The sequence below is a fragment of the Herpailurus yagouaroundi genome, unplaced genomic scaffold (genome assembly GCF_014898765.1).
Source record: "Herpailurus yagouaroundi ecotype Mexico unplaced genomic scaffold, PumYag 192, whole genome shotgun sequence".
NCBI classification, from domain to species: domain Eukaryota; kingdom Metazoa; phylum Chordata; class Mammalia; order Carnivora; family Felidae; genus Herpailurus; species Herpailurus yagouaroundi.
Genome location: NW_024412423.1, coordinates 13,169,594 through 13,189,067, shown reverse-complemented (window position 1 = coordinate 13,189,067; position 19,474 = coordinate 13,169,594). Strand labels below are relative to the sequence as shown.

The 19,474-nt window shown below is 42.7% G+C and overlaps 1 long non-coding RNA gene across 1 annotated transcript in view; it reads left to right on the top strand.

Annotated features, from left to right (window-relative positions):
• Positions 1–19,474, top strand: part of LOC121010625 (uncharacterized) — a 104,779-nt gene that overhangs the window by 79,703 nt on the left and 5,602 nt on the right. Inside the window, exon 2 of the long non-coding RNA XR_005781293.1 lies at positions 19,281–19,358. This is a non-coding gene — a long non-coding RNA (uncharacterized LOC121010625). The remainder of the gene's footprint in view (positions 1–19,280; positions 19,359–19,474) is intronic.

Below are 19,474 nucleotides of genomic sequence, written 5' to 3'. Positions count from 1 at the left end.
AGGAAGGAAGGAAGGAAGGAAGGAAGGAAGGAAGGAAGGAAGGAAGGGAGAGAAAAAATTCTTATGTGTTCATTCATCATAGCTCTTCTGCTTCTCTGACTGAACCATGACTGATAAATTATTAAATTGATATAAACTACATCAAAAGCCTAAGCGTGAGGGCTTAGGACCTGAAAAATTTAAAAAAAATTAATGATTGAATGACGAGTGAGAAAACATTACGGGTAGAGCTCAGGTTTGTCTAAATACCCCTAAATGAGGCAGATGAAAATAGTAACTCCCCTGGAAATGTTACAGATCAGAAAGAAGGAAAAGACATAGTCCATTTCGTGACTTAAGATGCTACTTTCACTGTAATAGGCTGGTCACTTCTGATTCTACTTTCATTTTTATCGTCCAGACATTGGATGAAAAAGGAAACAGCTGGGCTGGAATAAAATACTTTATCCTGGAAGCATCCTGGGCACCAGATTTTTTTTTTTATCTTTTAAGTTTACTTTTGCTTTAGGTTACGTACTGCTTTAAAAGTATCTATAGGGTGCCTGGGTGGCTCAGTTGGTGAAGCCCCCGACTTCGGCTCAGGCCATGATCTCACGGTTCGTGGGTTTGCGCCCCATGTCACCTTCTGTGTGACAGCTCAGAGCCTGGAACCTGCTTCTGATTCCGTCTCCCTCTCTCTCTCTGCCCCTCCCCCGCTCACGCTTTGTTTCTCTCTCTCTCTCTCTCTCAAAAATAAATAAAACATTTAAAATAAATTTTTAAAAAAGGATCCATTCCATCCCTATTTCCCACAGAAGAATTGAGGTTACAGCTAAAAACAGAAAAGGTGGGGTGCCTGGGTGGCTCAGTCCGTTAAGCACCTGACTTGAGCTCAGGTCACGATCTTAGAGTTCACAAGTTAGAGCCCTGTGTCAGGCTTTGTGCTGGCAGCTCAGAGTCTGGGACCTACTTCAGATTCTGTGTCTCCTTCTCTGTCTCTACCCCTCCCCACTCACGCTTGTTCTCTCTCTCTCTCTCAAAAATAAATAAATGTTGGGGCGCCTGGGTGGCGCAGTCGGTTAAGCGTCCGACTTCAGCCAGGTCACGATCTCACGGTCCGTGAGTTCGAGCCCCGTGTCGGGCTCTGGGCTGATGGCTCGGAGCCTGGAGCCTGTTTCCGATTCTGTGTCTCCCTCTCTCTCTGCCCCTCCCCCGTTCATGCTCTGTCTCTCTCTGTCCCAAAAATAAAATAAATAAACGTTGAAAAAAATAAATAAATAAACGTTAAAAAAGTTTTTAATAAAAAAAACAAGAGACAAAAGGAATTTGCCTCTTTCCACAGTGTATAAGGTAATGCAAGTATTTCCATCAAGATTACTTCCGATTCAATTTCTTTTTAACATCTGTTTCTATTGAACCAAAATAATATGCTGTCATGTATCTAGGACATACTCACACTTTCTATTTTCATATTAACAGCACAAACACTGTCATTGTTAACTTGATACACCTGCCACCAATACGCTGACACACACAGTCACAAGTTCATCTTCTCTATCCTTGGAATGTTCTGCAAAAATCAGCAATTTTCCTAGCTCATTTTAACCTGTTTTCATTCTTATATTCTGGATACAAGGTGATATTTTTACTCAAACGCACACAATAAACATCTATATAATGGAAAACAACATGTTCATGTTGTTCATGTTCATGTTCATTCCCTTCAGTATTTTCCACCTTTCCGACTCTGAGTAGGTATAATTCTTCCAAATAGAAAAAAAAAAAACAAAAACACGTGACCTATTTTTGAAAATGAGACAATACAAGTTTCTTGTCTTTAAATTAATAAAAGAGACACTTTGAACAAAGTAGAAAAATATGTATAGAACTGAAACGTCTTTTACAAGGTCTCCCCTGATTGGGCATATTCTACTCTGAACAGCACTTTTAAGTATTACTTCAGTATTCAGTAATCCTTTACATACATATATTTTATATATATATATATATATATATATATATATATATATATATATATATATATTATACACACACACACACACACACACACACACACACACACACACATACATATAGAGAGTTGGAAATTCCTAACTCTATATTCATTTGTTAAGTGTGGAAAGGGAGAGAAATGACTCAGTCACTCTCTGTTCTTGTTGTCTCCTTCAGAATTCTCCAGAGGCACTGAAAACTCCAGTTCTAATGTCTTATTTTCTTCTGTCCCACCCGTCTTTCCAGTGTCTAAGTTAACGGCAACACAAGGTATCCGAACCAGAACCCTACAAGTCGTCCTCTGCTCTTGCTTTCCGTACCCACTCTATTGCCAAACCTTGTAAACCCTTTCCCTCAAATTTCCCCTAAACTCCGTCCGTCTTCTCCATCCCCTTGGAAACACTTTCATTCTGGCTCTACCACGGTTCAGCTGATTGATTCTATGGACTTTCATAATGTGACTAGTGAGGAGTCCAAATCATTGAAGTTTAAACCTGACATGGTCTTATTTCTTTCTAGTAACTTCCTCCCCCCCCCCAGGCTATGTTGAAAATTTCCTTTCTTGGGGCGCCTGGGTGGCGCAGTCGGTTAAGCGTCCGACTTCAGCCAGGTCACGATCTCGCGGTCCGTGAGTTCGAGCCCCGCGCGTCGGGCTCTGGGCTGATGGCTCGGAGCCTGGAGCCTGTTTCCGATTCTGTGTCTCCCTCTCTCTCTGCCCCTCGCCCGTTCATGCTCTGTCTCTCTCTGTCCCAAAAATAAATAAACGTTAAAAAAAATTTTTTTTTTTTTAAAAAGAAAATTTCCTTTCTAGATCGGGTTCCTCTAAATTGCTTGAATTTTACTTATAAATAATAGTGTCTTTTTTTTTAATGTTTTTTTCTGAGAGAGAGAGAGCGAGCAAGCTGGGAAGGGACAGAGAGAGGGAGAGAGAGAGAATCCCAAGCAGGCTCCACGCTGTCAGCGCAGAGCCCGTCTTAGGGACCCATCCCAGGAAGTAGGAGATCGTCACCTGAGCCGAAATCGAGAGTTAGACGCTTAACGGACTGGGCCACCCAGGCACCCCTTGTGTCATTTTCTTCGTAAAGGTCAGGTCTGTTTTTTCTTAAAACTCCAGTGTCCCACTGCACGCAGAGACGATCACCTCCCTGCCTTCACTGCTACGTGGAACCTGTGATTCCAGCAGTCTGCAGAAGGGGTCGCAGATGTGGAAGCATCCGGGTCTTCATTTTCGTCACAGACTCAGCCAAGGAGGGACGGAAGAAACGGGAAAGGCATAAACACCTCCTTGCTAAGCCAGGCTGGAGTACTCTCCTCTCCCTGATTAGCTGCAGCTGCTATTATCTGTGGGTTCAATGAGAATGGATTGTGGCCCCCAACGCTAGGCGTTGGGATAGTGGTCCTCTGTGAAATTCAGTCTCTCTCGTGGGCCCCAGGCAGGGTTGTTCTTACTACATCTCTCCCATATGTCTCCATCTTTGCTCCTGTGTGTCGGTAATCTCATCAGGATTGGCATCTCTGGTGTCATCTTTACAACACAGCCAACCCGTGGACCTGTTGGCCTGGGTGGGACCCCTCTCTCTCACCTCAGGAAAGAGGCACTGTTTTCCTGCAAAGGCCCATCTCAACCTGTGTCCTCCCTGTGGTTCCCCACCACGTACTTAATACCCTTGTCCTCAAATTCAGTCTATAATCATAACTCCTTGACTCGAGGCCCAAAAAAATACATTGATGTCTTACTGGACCCCTAATTGGTATTACCATGTGCTATCTTGTTCTTGTCCTATTCATCATTTATTTCTGGGGGGATTGTGAAAGAACCAATTCCCTGAAAATCAATTTCTCAAAGTCAGTTGACCAAAGGACCAATTTGTCAACTTTTCCAAGTTTACTCATTTACCAAAAGCTTATTTTTCAGAAGCCAGTTTACCAAAAATCAATGTAAACAAGGTCAGTTTGCTGAAAGCCTATTAGCCAAAAGAAAAATTAGCCAAACTGCAGATTTTCCAAATACCTGCTTTCTGTTATCCACTTACAATGTACAGCAAAGTTACTGGGGAAATTTCAGCAGTCTTTAAGACTCTGTTTTGAAGTTTTGGCTCATGTTTAGTTGTAGATTTAGTTGAAGCTTCTATTTCACTGTACTCATTTCACCCAGTTGATTATGCAATGAGTTTGCTAGTCCTTCAACGTTGAATGTCAGTTCTGTGTATGGTTCACATTTCTGATGACGAGACTGCTCATATTTTTGAGGCATACCCAAAATATATTTGAATTGGGTAGATTAAAACATCTATAAATTGTGAAAAGGACAAAAGGCAGTGGGCTCTAATGTGTATGTTTTAATGAAATTCCTTGAGTATTTATAAAAATCCTTGACCTCAAGATATGCAAAACACTTGTAATTCAAAACACACCGAAAATGTGCATTCCCAAAAGCTATAGACCAAAATTCCAGAAAATTCCAGACACTTATGAACATTTCCTGACCACAGTATAACGTTCACTGCCAAGATCGAACTGAAGTGTATAAGAAGTTTTCAAGGGGCGCCTGGGTGGCGCAGTCGGTTAAGCGTCCGACTTCAGCCAGGTCACGATCTCGCGGTCCGTGGGTTCGAGCCCCGCGTCGGGCTCTGGGCTGATGGCTCGGAGCCTGGAGCCTGTTTCCGATTCTGTGTCTCCCTCTCTCTCTGCCCCTCCCCCATTCATGCTCTGTCTCTCTCTGTCCTAAAAATAAATAAACGTTGAAAAAAAAAAAAGTTTTCAACAGTCAAATGTAATTTCATGGAAATCATCAAAAATTATTATAATTATTATTTTCCATGGGATTGCCTACGCTTTAATAAGTAGATAGAAGAAGTAACTGTTTGGAAAGTAGCGAGTGTGGTCAATTGGGCACCTCATGAGACCAAATTGGGGATAACAATGAAGTGTGCAATTCACACCACACCTGATGTTGATTCAGAGCATAGGATTATAACCGCACTGCTTGGGAAGGATGCTTCATCTTCAGCCATTGTGAGAACAGGGCTGGATGTCTCCATACCCAGGAACATACATCTAGGGCATATACAAGGTAGATAATTGCAAAGAATGGCACACAGAGGAATGGGTAGCCACTGTGGCAGGAAGAGGCTCCCTGGGGGCAGAATCATGTACGTGTGGAGGCAACAGAGGACGGGCGGTATCCAGCAGAAGTAATGGGATCAGAATTTTCCTTCGAAGATCTGGGGGACCTGCCCCTCCAGACACACTTAAATCAAATGAGAATAAAGGTAGTAATAATTAAAATGCTAGCCGCTAGGTACCAAGGCAACTAAGTACCTTAGTGTTGGCTAGAACCAAGATCAACTGAGGCTGAAACTTACACTAAACGATATATTCTCAAAACCCTGAAAGTTCAAAATCTGAAGTGCTCACCCTCACAAAACCATCCCCGCTGACTTCATGCCCCTCTCCATTACTTGCTACGGTCTCGACTGGTATCGTCTGGGAAGAGGGGCAGTCAATTCCTAATTGCACAATAGGCATCTGGTGCCTCTTGGATGTAGAGAGAAGACACAATACAAGATGGGTTGGATAAGAATACTTCCCAGCTAGGACACCTCCTATCTGCAGAGAAAGGAACAGGAACTCAAACAAATAAAATCTCAGGGCAACTGAGCTCAAGAAATAGTTTTAGTACAGCTTTTTAATACTGAGGTTACGCCCAGTGCTGTTGATGTCTGGGATGATATAAGGAGATGAAGATATGATTTTCCTAAAGTAAGCAATGCCCTGTGATTAATTTCCTGGAGGCCTGTGGCTGTGTGGTCCTTCTGGGATAAAGTAGAACCACAAAGCCACCGAGGCTGGGAGGTGCCAGCTGCAGGGCCCATCTTGTGGGATGTCACCAGATGTCACCTGATGAGGGACTGTCACCATGGCTCTGGCAGGCAAGTACAGCTCCAGTTACACAGAGGAAAATTAGACTGCAAAGCCCTTGTTAGACACATTGCTAGCAGATGACATTGATGTTCAATGGCACTTTGTCAGCCTGTTGTGTCTGCTGCATCTTATTTGATACGGTAGAACCCAAAATAATGAAAACAAATGGTGTTTATACCCCCCTCCCATCTCATATCTATCTGGGTCTTGTTCGTTCATTTCCCCCTAGTCCTTTACATTTCTAGGGAGGATGGCTTCAACTTGTATTTTACATGAACGTCACACTCTAAACATTTTTGTACTGCTTTTTTGTTAGTTGATGCTTCTTTTTTTCTTTCATTTTTAAACTTTATTTTTTTTAAGTTTATTTATTTATTTTTGAGAGAGACGGAGAGGGATGGAGAGAGAGGATCTCAAGCAGGCTCCACATTGTTGGCTCAGAGCCCAGTGCAGGGCTCGGACCCACAACCCCTGAGATCATGACCTGAGCTGAAATCAAGGGTCAGACGCAGGCGACTGGGTGGCTCAGTCACTTAAGCATCTGACTTCGGTTTAGGTCATTTGGCTCAGGTCATGATCTCACAGTCTGTGAGTTCGAGCCCCGCGTCGGGCTCTGTGTTGATAGCTAACTCAGAGCCTGGAGCCTGTCTTTGGATTCTGTGTCTCCCTCTCTCTCTGTCCCTCCCCGATCAAGCTGTCTCTCTCTCTCAAAAATAAATAAAACATGAAAAAAAAATTTTTTTTAAAGAGTCAGACACTCAACTGACTGAGCTACCCAGGCACCGCTGTTATTTGAGATTTCTCTATTTTTCAAATGATACTGCATATTCGAGGTACAAACTATTAGACTTTGTAAGGCATACTATTTTGCTTGATAAGACCTTTTTCTTTATTATTTTAAAAAGAAAAGATATGGATGTGGCTCGGAGGGAGGAGACCCATCCTGGGTTCAGCACGGCTTTGAACTTGTCAACTCGCTTGTGCTAGGGTGGCTTTGGTTTAGTTTTCTCTGTAGATTGAACCATAAGCCCTACAATCTCCCTTCCAGCTCTCAGTTTTTCTCTCTGTGCACCCTATGCATGTAGACTCATTCACTTCCATACTACTTTGCTTCCATAGGGGAGAATGTAGCTCTGTGTCAAGACCCCTGCAAAAGCTGGTCTCTAGAAATGATCCCATATGGGTGCTTCAAATAAACGAATAAAAATGCCTTAGTAAGCAGTGTTTCTTAACTCACTGTTAGGAAATCATTTATTTCCCCAATCTTTTCTCCCCTCAGATGAGTAGCATTTCCTCCGATTCCGTTCTCAGAATACAGTTGTCATGCTACTGCTAACACTTTTGACATATTCTAAGCATTAGCCCTCATCTACAGATATTAAAGATCTTTCTTCATCTGATACAATACATCGTTATTGTTCCCGCATAAGGACATATATTGCAAGGTGGTTTTTTTAAGTGAAAGTATTGACCTATACCACTCTGAAAATCTAAGGCATACCTGTCAAAATTTCATAGGCATTTAATTTTTTATCAATAGGTAAGGTAGCCGAAGAAATGACATTAAAAAAAGTCAAATAGGATTAGTTTATTTCCAAAGCACTCATTGTTTAAAAGTATTATTCGCATTACTACAGCTGAATTTCATATACTTTTTATTGGGTTTTGTTCTGCTTTATATGAATTATTTCATTCATTTTTTTTTTATTTTTTTTTCAACGTTTATTTATTTTTGGGACAGAAAGAGACAGAGCATGAACGGGGGAGGGGCAGAGAGAGAGGGAGACACAGAATCGGAAACAGGCTCCAGGCTCTGAACCATCAGCCCAGAGCCTGAAGCGGGGCTCGAACTCACGGACCGCGAGATCGTGATCTGGCTGAAGTCAGACGCTTAACCGACTGCGCCACCCAGGCGCCCCTTCATTCGTTTTTTTAAATGTTTATTTATTTGCAGAGAATGAGAGAGAGAGAGAGAGAGAGAGGATGAGTAGGCGAGGGGTAGAGAGAGAGGGAAAGAGAGAGAGAGAATCCCAAGTAGACTCCACACTCAACACAGAGCCCAGTGCGGGACTGGATCCTACAAACTGTGAGAGTGTGACCTGAGCTGAAGTCAAGAGTCAGACGTTGAGCTGACTCAGCCACCCAGGTGCCCCTCATCCGCTTTTTTAAGTAGGCTCCACCCCCAATGTGGGGCTTGAACTCACAACTCCAAGATCAAGAGTCACATGCTCTACTGACTGAGCCACCCAAGAGCCCTTATTTCATCCCTTTTTAATGGAATCAGAGATGCAGGGAGAAAAGAGACACATGATATTTTTAAAAAATATCTATGGCTATAGGTGCTCATAAGTTGCAAAATAATCAACATAACATTCGGTTTTCAAAACAATGCAATGAGTTTTTGAAAGAATAACCTACCTTCATATCAAACCTTTTTTCCCCTCTTAATTTACAACTATTTGGATGTCAATATAAATAATTGGAAGCTCTTTATTAAATTTCATTTCTTTTTCTTTTTAGAAATAGAATTCCTTGTTGTAAAATTTATACCATAGCCCTGTTGGGAAGACCAATCTGTTTCCGACATATTTCTATTATGCCACAAAGAAAATAAATCCAAGACTTTCCATTTCTCTTTTCATTTTTTGATACTCTTCTTCCTTTCAGGAAAGGCAGTGCTTCTGTTTATGAGCGATGCCTACTCACTTTGCTTAGTCATTGTGATCATGTCTGTCATTTTATTTACATGACTAGTGTTACTCCGCTATCTCCCTGATAGTAATAATGGTCAGGCCCATATCTCTTCTTGAGAGTCTGTGTCATCAGTCTGACTGAGGGAAAACTGAGGGAAATGGATGCAAGGATAGGGCTCCAGGGCTGTTTCCACACCCAGGAGCTGCTTCACGACTTCCCGTCCACGATGAGAACATCTCAGGAGAGTTCCGTGGTGCTGGCCTCAGGCCTTGGCCTCATCTGTCCTGTGCGAGGCAAAAGCATCTGGTGGGCAGCAAATTGACCGCCAGCTCTTGCCTATCCTTTCTCCAGTGATTGTCATAGCCACTCAGTTTTAAAAGGCTGAGAGAAAGTAGACAGCAGACACAGAGACATCCCCTGACTCCTCTTGGCCTCTCCATCCGTGCCCATTAATAAGGCCACATGGCGGACCCCCAGCAGCTGGTGGGAAGGGCCAGGAGTCCGCGTTTGCCTGAAGGGAGGGGAGAGAAGACAAAGAGGGGGTAGTTCAGACCGGCAGGCATGACAAAGGCCCGCCAGAAACAGCACTGGATTTTGCCATCTGGGTGTCACCTTTATGCCATCTGGGTGTCACCCTTTAAAGGTGACGTGGCATGCCCTCGCCTCGGACTCTGTTAGCAACCTCACTGGCTGGGAATTAACATATGATAGGAGGGTTTGAACCAGTCTTAGCCGATGGTGCTAGATGTGAACTCGTCAGAAGCTCACTGGAACGTTAGGGCTGGTTTGGACCCATTACGCGGGGTTTGCCCAAGGTGTGAGTGGTCAAGTCATGACTGAACGAGAAGGACATGAGCACACCGGTCAAAACCAAAAGAATATCAGCAAAATGAATATTTTCCGGTTGGCATAACAGTGTTCTTTCTTACAAGCTAATCAATGCTCTTCTTTGGTAGTTGATAGTATTTCATGTGTTATAATTACATGACCGCTTTTTATAATAAAGCGTTTAATGCTTACCATCGTTTGTTGCGAAACATACATTATTTACGTTAAGTTTTGTTTTTCTTATAGTCCTGATTCAACTTCCCTCCCTTCTCAGTAAGTAACTTCTTAATTTAGAGTTGCCAAAAAATGACGAATGATGTTAATATGTGTACCCCATAGTCCTGAAAGTTTCGTTTTACACCACTCGACTGGCTGATTAACTCGCGTTTTTGTAAACCCTAGTGTGCTTCTAAGACACTATAAATAATCATGACAATATCTAATAAAAATAGATGTCATATCACAAAACCACAGCAGAGTTTAAACTTAGTTTAGCAAAATCAACAACTTGCTCACAAGACTGATGAACTGCAGTTACGTGTTTTTAACAAAAGCATTTCTAGCAACCAGATAAGCAAGTGTCTTCTTGACAGAGATGGATGATAGCACATGGGCCAGAAGCCAGTGGAAAATAGGAGCTGTCATCTAGAAAATGACAGAGCCATTTCGAGTCCCTCTAGATTAGCAGTCCATCTCCGGCTGAGCAGATATACTGTTTGCTGAAGGTCTATTGCCAGCAAATCAGAAGCCAGAGGGCAGAGCCCAATCGTTCCACTATGACGAGAATCATCGGAGGCTCAGAGGCAGAGGTGCACATGATGACATCCCAGCTTTCTGGAAGGTTCGTGGCATAAACACACACACACACCCAAATAAAAGAACTACTATGTGGGTCAGTGAAAATGTGAGTTCATCTCTTCACCATAGAAACTCCCCTATGTTCACAAATAGTGTAAACGTTGTCCATAATATGCTGCCTCGTTCGAAATTGTCCTGCAGACAGGTCCCTGATTGTAACATCACCAGCTTTGCCACTTATCTTTATTGAAACAACGGAGTGTTTGGAAATTTATCTCCTCGGCCGCATGTGCCTAAGTAAATACTGTCTAACTGACCAATCGGCATCTAGGGAGGAATGTCCAGAGTGCACTGAATTTCGCGAGACAGATTTTCTTTTTTTTTTTTTCTTTTTTTTTTTTTCTTTTTTTTTTTTTAACGTTTATTCATTTTTGGGACAGAGAGAGACAGAGCATGAACAGGGGAGGGGCAGAGAGAGAGGGAGACACAGAATCGGAAACAGGCTCCAGGCTCTGAGCCATCAGCCCAGAGCCCGACGCGGGGCTCGAACTCACAGACCGTGAGATCGTGACCTGAGCCGAAGTCGGACGCTCAACCGACTGCGCCACCCAGGCGCCCCGAGACAGATTTTCAAATGCAGCTGGGTCTGCATTTCAGAAAAGTCTTCCCCACCTTATCTTGGAGCCCACTGGAAGCCATCTCTTCGTGACTGGGCTTAATGGCTAAGGATAATATGCTGTCCCCCGCATGGTCCTCTGGTAGGAATGGAACACTGCTGTTCCGTTAACGGCTTAGCACTGCACGGCACACTCTTCATAACCCTGATCTAGTGCCTGTGGGCACAGCGGAGCCTGTGCAAGGGCAGACGGCTCCCTCATGGTCAGCCCCATGGGCAGACGGCTCCCTCATGGTGGGCAGACGGCTCCCTCATGGTCAGCCCTTACGGCCTCTTGATTTTCAAGGACCCAACTCGGGCACCATTGGGTAGGTCAGCTCCCAACTATGATGCTTGTCTGAGTGAACGTCTCCACGGGACACCAATGGGCGTATCAACAGTTTTGCTGCAAAACAAAACAAAAAGCTACCCTAGACACATTTTTTGTTCATGACGGGGCTTAGCAGAAGAGAGGAAAATATGGTTAGAAGTGTTTAAAAGCTAAGAAAAATAAAGAAACAAGCAATTCTCCCAGGGGAGAAATGACTGCCTTTCGTTGTGGTTAGTTAACAAAGGCCTTTCAACTCTAACTTGGAGCTCAGGCTAACGGTTTGTGTATAATTTAGGGCTCTCTGGAATCTCCTTACACCTAACAGGCCAAGCAGTGCTGTACAGATTTTTCTAATTAATGTAACAAGCCAAATAAAATCCAATCGTATTGATGAGGCTCACTCCAGAAGGCAATCCGTTTCCAATTATTTATTTTGTCTGTAATGACCATTGGCTCGTCTTCGGTGCGGTGGGTCAAGAAAACCTCTGCTTCCACGGCATTGTAATTCGGTTTCAGGTCTGTGGATCGCATGAAAGCCCCCCGAACCCCCAACCCCCGCCCACGCTTTTCTTTTCGTCCTTGACATTCGAGGCGGTGAGCGCTCTCGAAGAAGCTGCTGCTGCTTCTCTTCAGCTCGGTGTTGTCAGTTCTGAGCGCGGGGTCCTGCTTTGCCATTTCCAAGGTCTCTCTGAAACCCTGGATCCCAGGGCGCTTCAATCAGGAGCTCACAGAGAGAAGGGGCCGGCAGCGTGGATCCTCGGCCAGCTCTGTGCAAGCCGCCTGTCTCTTTCAGGGAGCGCCGTGGAGTGCACCTTTCATTTCGGTGCAGAGGAAGACCGCCTCATCCACAAACCCTCCTTGACGAAACATATGAATAACCTCCCAGCCTCCTAAGGGACAGGGGGACATTTGGGGGCTTGACCTCACGCGACCTCTGCTTGTCAGCATGATTTGACTTGAAGAAACACAACAGTGGATCCTGTTTTCTATTGTGGTTTTAAAACCCGGCATCTTGTTGTACTTCGGGACATCTTAGTTATGCAGGTGGTGGCAAAATGCATCATAAGAATAGACGAGTGGGGTTTTTGTTTTGTCTTTATTTTATTTTATTTTATTTTATTTTATTTTTTGTAAAGAGAAATGTCCTCCTGTGATAGAATTGCTATTCCTTCCCAATAAATGTCATGATATTTCTTTTTATTTATTTTTAATTTTTTATTTTCAGGATAGCTCATCATGGAACCTCTTCCAAGATCATATTTTTAATGTTGAAAAAGTGTTTTATGTATACATGGGAAATGAAGATGAAAGAAAACATAGAGTGACCATTTAGGCAAAAAAAAAAAAAATGGCAATGCTAGGCAGATGTAATATTAGGATTTACATTTCTAGCTGAAATCAACGTGGCAAGTTAGCAGAGAAGTCTGAAAATGGAAGTGGATTCTTGGTCACACATACTAAGGACCAACGATTGGAAGTAGAAATTCTCCTGCCTTGTTGTCAACTTCTTTTTTCAAATTCTGTGGTTTCACTGTGGTGCTTATTTAGCAGTTGTGTTCCGGGTTGTAGCTTATTCAGAGAAAATAAGCCTGCCTAGCTAAAGAGCATGTAATCTGCTTGTCTCCCACATAATCACCATCTTCCAGGACCCCCATCCTAGCGCGTGATATCATCATCCATTCTCAACCAAATCAGAGCCGAAGCTCACAAACGTAATCATCTGGCGTCTTACTGGTGAGGATGAGCTTTCAAGATCCACACTCATTGGTGAAATGATGACTAAAGCTATGTGTGGCAGAAAGTGAGCATTTTCAAAAGCACATTTATGAACATAGGTGTTTTATCGACGAAAAACTAGCTATTTTGTAAAGAGACTCTAATAATTATAAGATACATGTTTCTATATCACCACATATGAAACTAGACCCAAACCGACAATTACCAACAAGGTGTCAGGGGAGGGGGAGATGGAGAGTCGCTCTTTAAGGGTAGAGAATTTCATTTTTGCAAGGTGAAAAAGCTCTGGGGATCCATTACACAACAATGTGAGGGTACTTAATACCATTGAACTATCTACAGTTAAACCTTAGATTCGGAGTAACTTGTTCTGCCAGTAGTCAAGCAAGCATTTTCTAATAAATTTTAACTTGATAAATGAGCCATGTCTTACAGTACAAGTAGTATGTGACGCTGAATGTCACGTGATCACAACTGAGCCCCTGGTTCTTGAACTTCGCTCTGACATACAAGTGCTTTGGATTACAAGCTTGTTTCTGGTGCGGATTTTGCTCGCCAACCAAGGTTTTACTGTACTTAAAATGGTCCAGATGGTAAATTTTATGTTCTGTGGTTTTTACTACAAGTAAATGTTTTGCAAATTTTTCTAATAGAATCAAGAGAAGTCCTCTCTAGGGCTAGGAAGATGGGCTAGGTGGGATGCGTTGTGTACCTGCCAAAAGCCAGCTTTAAGTTATAGGAAGCACCGGTAGGGATCGAGGAATACAAAAAGCAAAGGTCGTCACTGCCTTTGACTCCTTGGATAGTTTTGATTCATGAAAAATATCAGAAATCGCCTCTCAGAAAAACCTCTCACCATGAGATGTGTGGCTGGGGAACCTGTAAAAAACAGTACAAGGCTTATTAATCCTTGACTCTGTCGTTGCTTAGACATGGACAACACCGAGTTTCTAAATATCACACGTGCAGCAGGGACAAGAAACTTTTTGGGTGAAAGGAAAGGAAAAGGCAGTAAAATTTGTCGAGCCTGCCCTAGGTGCTTCACGCGTGATAATTCATTTAATCCCGGGAGGCAGCTGCTATTATCCCAGTAGTTCTAAAGGGAGAAGTTGAGTCTGAGAGATTAAGGAATTGGCCCCATTTTGCCTGGAGAGTCCCGATACAGCTAGGAATGGACTTCCTACCTCGTCTGATTCAGTCCCACCCTAATCTCTCTGCCGTGTCATTGTGGAAAGTCCAAAGTGAAATTGAGGGGCGGAGGCATACCTAGTTCTTCTTGCCTTGGCTCACATACGGAAGGATGATTCTCACACACTCGGACTCTGTGGTCCCGTCCCTGAATCCAAGTCCGGCTTCTTAAGCACCTATCTACTGCTCAGTGGCCTGAGCCACTACGGTTAGCCACTATGCCAGTAGTCATCCTTTTAACACCTGACCATCAATACAGAAATCCTTGGACACAGGAATCGGAACAAGGTCGAGCCCTTGCCCTCAAGAGGCCACCCGTCTAGGGGGAAATACTGACCGGTAATAAGTATGGTAAGGAGCTGCCACAATGGAGGTATATTTGTAGTTGCCCTGGGGAAAAAAATTAAAAACCAAAATGGAGGAAGGAGTTGGTAGAGAAAGTGTGATTGGGATACAGTATCTGCAACCAAGAGCACGGAGTGTGACAAGGGCAATGCGCTGTCCACCAAGCCCCAGGCTCTGTCTCAGGTCCGCCTCCGTCTTTTGTGGGCAAGATTCCTAAAAACTGAAGGGAGTTCAACAGTGCCTAGCGCCTTAATTTTTGCCTTACAAAACCCACTGGCCAACTGACGGATCCAGAGTTTTTTATATTCGGTTATTGAAGACTCGGTTTGGTCCTCAATTAGGAACCAGATGTGTATGTGGAGGTGGCAGGCGTAGAAGGTAGGCCAGAGTGGGGCTGTGGAATAAAACTCTGTTATTCGTGATTGTCGCAGTTTCTTCAAGCATCTTGAATGGGCATAAGCTGACAGTGCTACCTCTCCTCGTGCATATGTCTAGCATGCCGGACAATTGAAGGTGATATGCCCCGATTCGAGAGTCCCCCCGAAAACAAACCACCAGAGTCCAGAGTCAAAGCCAAGTGGCAAGGGTCGTTTATTGCAGGTTCGAACCTGGTCCTCCGCGCACTCGTTGCCGGTGACACTAAGAGGCCCCGAGCAAGGATCTTACAGCTTCTTTTTTTTTTTTTTTCTTTCATTTTTTTTTTTCAACGTTTATTTATTTTTGGGACAGAGAGAGACAGAGCATGAACGGGGGAGGGGCAGAGAGAGAGGGAGACACAGAATCGGAAACAGGCTCCAGGCTCCGAGCCATCAGCCCAGAGCCCGACGCGCGGGGCTCGAACTCACGGACCGCGCGAGATCGTGACCTGGCTGAAGTCGGACGCTTAACCGACTGCGCCACCCAGGCGCCCCCTCTTACAGCTTCTTTTATAGACAGGCACAAACAAGTTAGGGATTTTTTTGAGGTTACCGAGTTGTTATTGGTTGACATTTAAATTTGAACACTCAGCAGAACTCGATTGGTTCCCGCCTTTATTTCAAACCATTCAGCAGAACTTGATTGGTTCCCGCCTTTATGTCAGGCTACAACCGGGCAGGCCCTGGCTGGATTCGGGAACAGCGGGGGGAGGGGAAAGATCTTTTCTTTGCAGTTGTGAGTATACCTGGTAATGTTTCTTTTAGCCTCTCAAAGGTTGATTCTTTCATCCGTCCCATGAAACAGAAATTCGCCTTCCAGTTTTGGACTATTTCATGCATAACGTCATATATTATATCGTCTGTATTACAGAATTTTTCTACCGATTTAATCCGGTCCTCCAAAACAATTACCTTTAACGTGACAAAATGTGATCAACATGTTGGCTATACTCGAGAAAGCAGTTTTTAAACTCCTGGTACTGCCTTGCCTTTTCTTTGGGTTTTTTGGATCTGGTGTTCCCCATCAGTTACCATAGGTATGCTGAAGGAGAGCCTGTCAAATATGGAATGTCGCTAGAGAGGGCCAGGCTGAAAGAGCTACGGGAGATACTCCAGTGGGTGATGTTGCAGAATCAGCATGAGGAAAACAACAAGAAGAAGAAAGCTGGAGAGATTCACAGGCTGCAATTGGCTCCATGAATTCCCTTTAACTGAATTCCTAACATGCTGTGTAAAGAATGGGGACATTTACGGGGGAAAGGTAGCACACCCCTTTTTTGTCCCAGTGATGGGGTGTTAAAAGCATACTACATTTACAGGTCCCCTGGCTATCAAATTTATTTTCTTACCACAAAGCTTCCCCAGCATTGTTTGTTATCCAGGAAATTCCACAGCTTTAGAGGACCCAGACTTCAAAGTCAAGGAAGTGGATTGGGGGCATGGGAGTCTTGGGGCACAGGAGGGAAACTATCCATCAGCATTAGAAAACTTCTAGATTTTTTTTTTTTTTTTGGTCTTTGTTTACTATAGGATGCAAATCAGAAGAGGATATCCACAGATAATTTTGAAAGCCCACGTATTCATTTTTGAAGACTAATATAGACACTAGCTTATCCTTTCCTGAAAAGTTGAGTCTACCAGACAAAACACTGTTTTATCAGTTGTTGATGGAAGGAGGCTTCCTTTACTAAACATTGTGCAGCCCCCCGCAGTGTGACCCTCAGGTCATGGGATAACACTAGCGTGCTCAGCCTCGAAGGGGCCTTTTTTTTTTTTTTTTAAGTGGCACCTGCTGTGAGGCTCTCGGCATAAATATTGAGCGCCTGCAGCAAATCACAGATGTTTTAGGCACTAGAAAAACCGACAGGAAGTAATCACTAAAAGAAAGCCAGAAACAGTATGGAGTAGGTAGGAGCAGGAGGAGAAAAGAAAAAGGCTATTTTTACCTCTGGGAGGATGTTTGGGGAATGGATTTAAAATGCAGAATATGAGTAGCCTTGCTGAGTGGTTCAATGTGACCCAGACTCCCTCTCGACCCAGCTGAGGACAGGGTTTCTGAAGAAGACAGGACATCCCATGACATAAGCTGAGTGGCAAAACATTCTTGAAAATCCCTTTACATTGTTCTTGATGGGGTGGAGTCCTTAACTTTTAGTTGTTACTGTTCTTTTGAGGCAGCCAAGTTTTTCATAGAACAAATACCCTATGTTCTTGGGGGGTTTTTTTTGTTTTTTTTTTTTTTTTGTTTGTTTTTCCAAATGTGAAAATAAATGCCATCATTTTGGTGCAAATCTTTCTTACTAGCCAGGGACCCCTTCCCTTTACACACCCCAGGGCAGTCCCTACCACCTCTCGTAGATGCTTTCTCCTGTTCACAAGGTTCACATTGGATATCGACCCTCTAAAAAAGAACGTCACGCATGAGTTTATCTTGTTTTCACACCAGCTTATTTTTGGTGTATCTCAAAGCCATATCATAACATTATTTTATAGAGTTCCAAGTAAGTAGTAACAAAGAAAATATTTGTCTACTCCCCATTTCCTCAACAATTTCTGGACCTCATTTCAAAGCGATGTGTGTTACCGGAATATTAATGTGTTTTTCTTTCTTCCAGAGAAACCAAAGCATATTGTTTGTTTTCACAGGAGTATTTATACTTCACGCGCTTACATTTTAAGACACATTTGCTCTATCCTGAGATTACCTCTCTAATAACTAATTTTCAGCGTATAATCACATTAACAATCTACCCCTAACCAATCCTTCTGAGTCCTATTTTTTTTTTAATTTTTATTTTAATATATGACGTTCCCTTTGGAGAAAGGCAAGAGCAAAATATCATATTGGATATTTTGCCAAGTCTGTCAAATGAGTAGCATTTCCACTTTCCCAGCTCCGTCTCATTAAAATTGTATTCTAATTCTGTCTTAACTTGGTCTCTGTGCTTCATAAGTCATTGCCTCCTCATTACGTGTAGTGTGGGAGATGAAATTTATTCAAACCCGATAGCTGAGATAAAGAATTGAAAGGCAGGCAGCTGGGAGAAATGAAATTAGCCTATTTTAGGGCTTTTCCGGCTGGATTTTTGCACCGCCACCCGTTAAGCCATGTGTCAGTTTGCATTTGTGACACCATGTACGTTTGGTTTATAGATTTTCGTTAATATGATATTCTTAAAACAAGAACGCAGAGATTCGCATTGCCCCCACCACCACCTTTTTTTTTTTTTTTTGTCTTAGCCTTGAAATGCCACCGAGTGTCTGAGTTGATAAAGGGGTAAACATGATTTTCTATAGTTTTCTATAATTATAGAATCATTAAAATTGCCCAACAAAGATTAATCGTTTCATTGTGTTACAATTCGTATTGGTGTCTCTTACAGAAAAGAACACTGGTGACAAAGAGTAAATGTTATACCCTCAGAATGGTTAGAGGGGAAATGGATTTGGAATGTAATGTGACTTACAGGCAATTTCACATACAATCCAGGAGGGAGCCACGCTTTCTAACGCAACCACTCCATCTTGAGCTTTAAATGTCAGAAGAATACGCTGTCGAATTCCTAATTTTGAATATAGAGGAGTTTTTGGAGGAAATTGACTAAAAGCACTGTAGTTTTCCATTATAAAATTGAGTTGTTAAGGAATTATATGGTCTAATTACTAAACTTGCTATTTTTTTTTTACTATTTTGATTATGAACAGATATTGTCATTAGCTAGCTAATTAAATTGACTGCAATAACAAGCAGTAATTTAGAAATATGTTCCAAATTAGTTTCTATATGAAAGCAAAGTCTTTGTTGATCTGTGTATGTGATTAATGTCAAGTGTCGTGAATTAGCTGAGGGAATTCTGTGTAGAAATATACGAGTTTCTATAAAAGAAAGAAGAGAGTCATTTACAACCTGCACTTCTGAAAGTAGAAGATGAAGCTTGATATGTGTCTAAATATAAGTCCTGGTAATTTTTTTTTTCTGGTCACTCAAAGAAAATATGGAAAGAACACATTTCCTAGAGCTGTGATGGTTAGTTTACATTAGGTTTCTCAGTCTCTAGGTACAGGGCAGGGTATATACCCAGCCTAGAAACTTCTCAGCTAATATATGTAAATTTAAATTTAAATAGAGCCGGCCCAAGTATTATGTAAGATATGTGGACACATCTGTCAAATCCACCGTAGTACAAAATCACGAACTATTTTATGTGGCTAATAAATTGTGCAGATGAGCAGTGGACCGTAGTCATAAACAAACTTGCCTTTGGTGTCGGTGTTTCCTAGGGGCAGGTACTGGATTGCAAAGGTGACCCTCTTGAGAGCATTTAGCATGGTGGATTTTTATTTGCTTTTTCTTTCTTTCTCTCACACATAGCTAGGCCCTGGCATGGCTTAAGAGATTCTGCCCGAAGGATTATGGAACAGATGAACTATGCTATAGTCATACATACGTGTAAGTAAGTTGCAAACCCCCAAACCGATGTGGACCTAAACAATTTACTCTCACAGGATTTATTCTTGAAGGTGTATGTACAAGTTTCAAGATAAACAGCAATCTGATACTGTAAC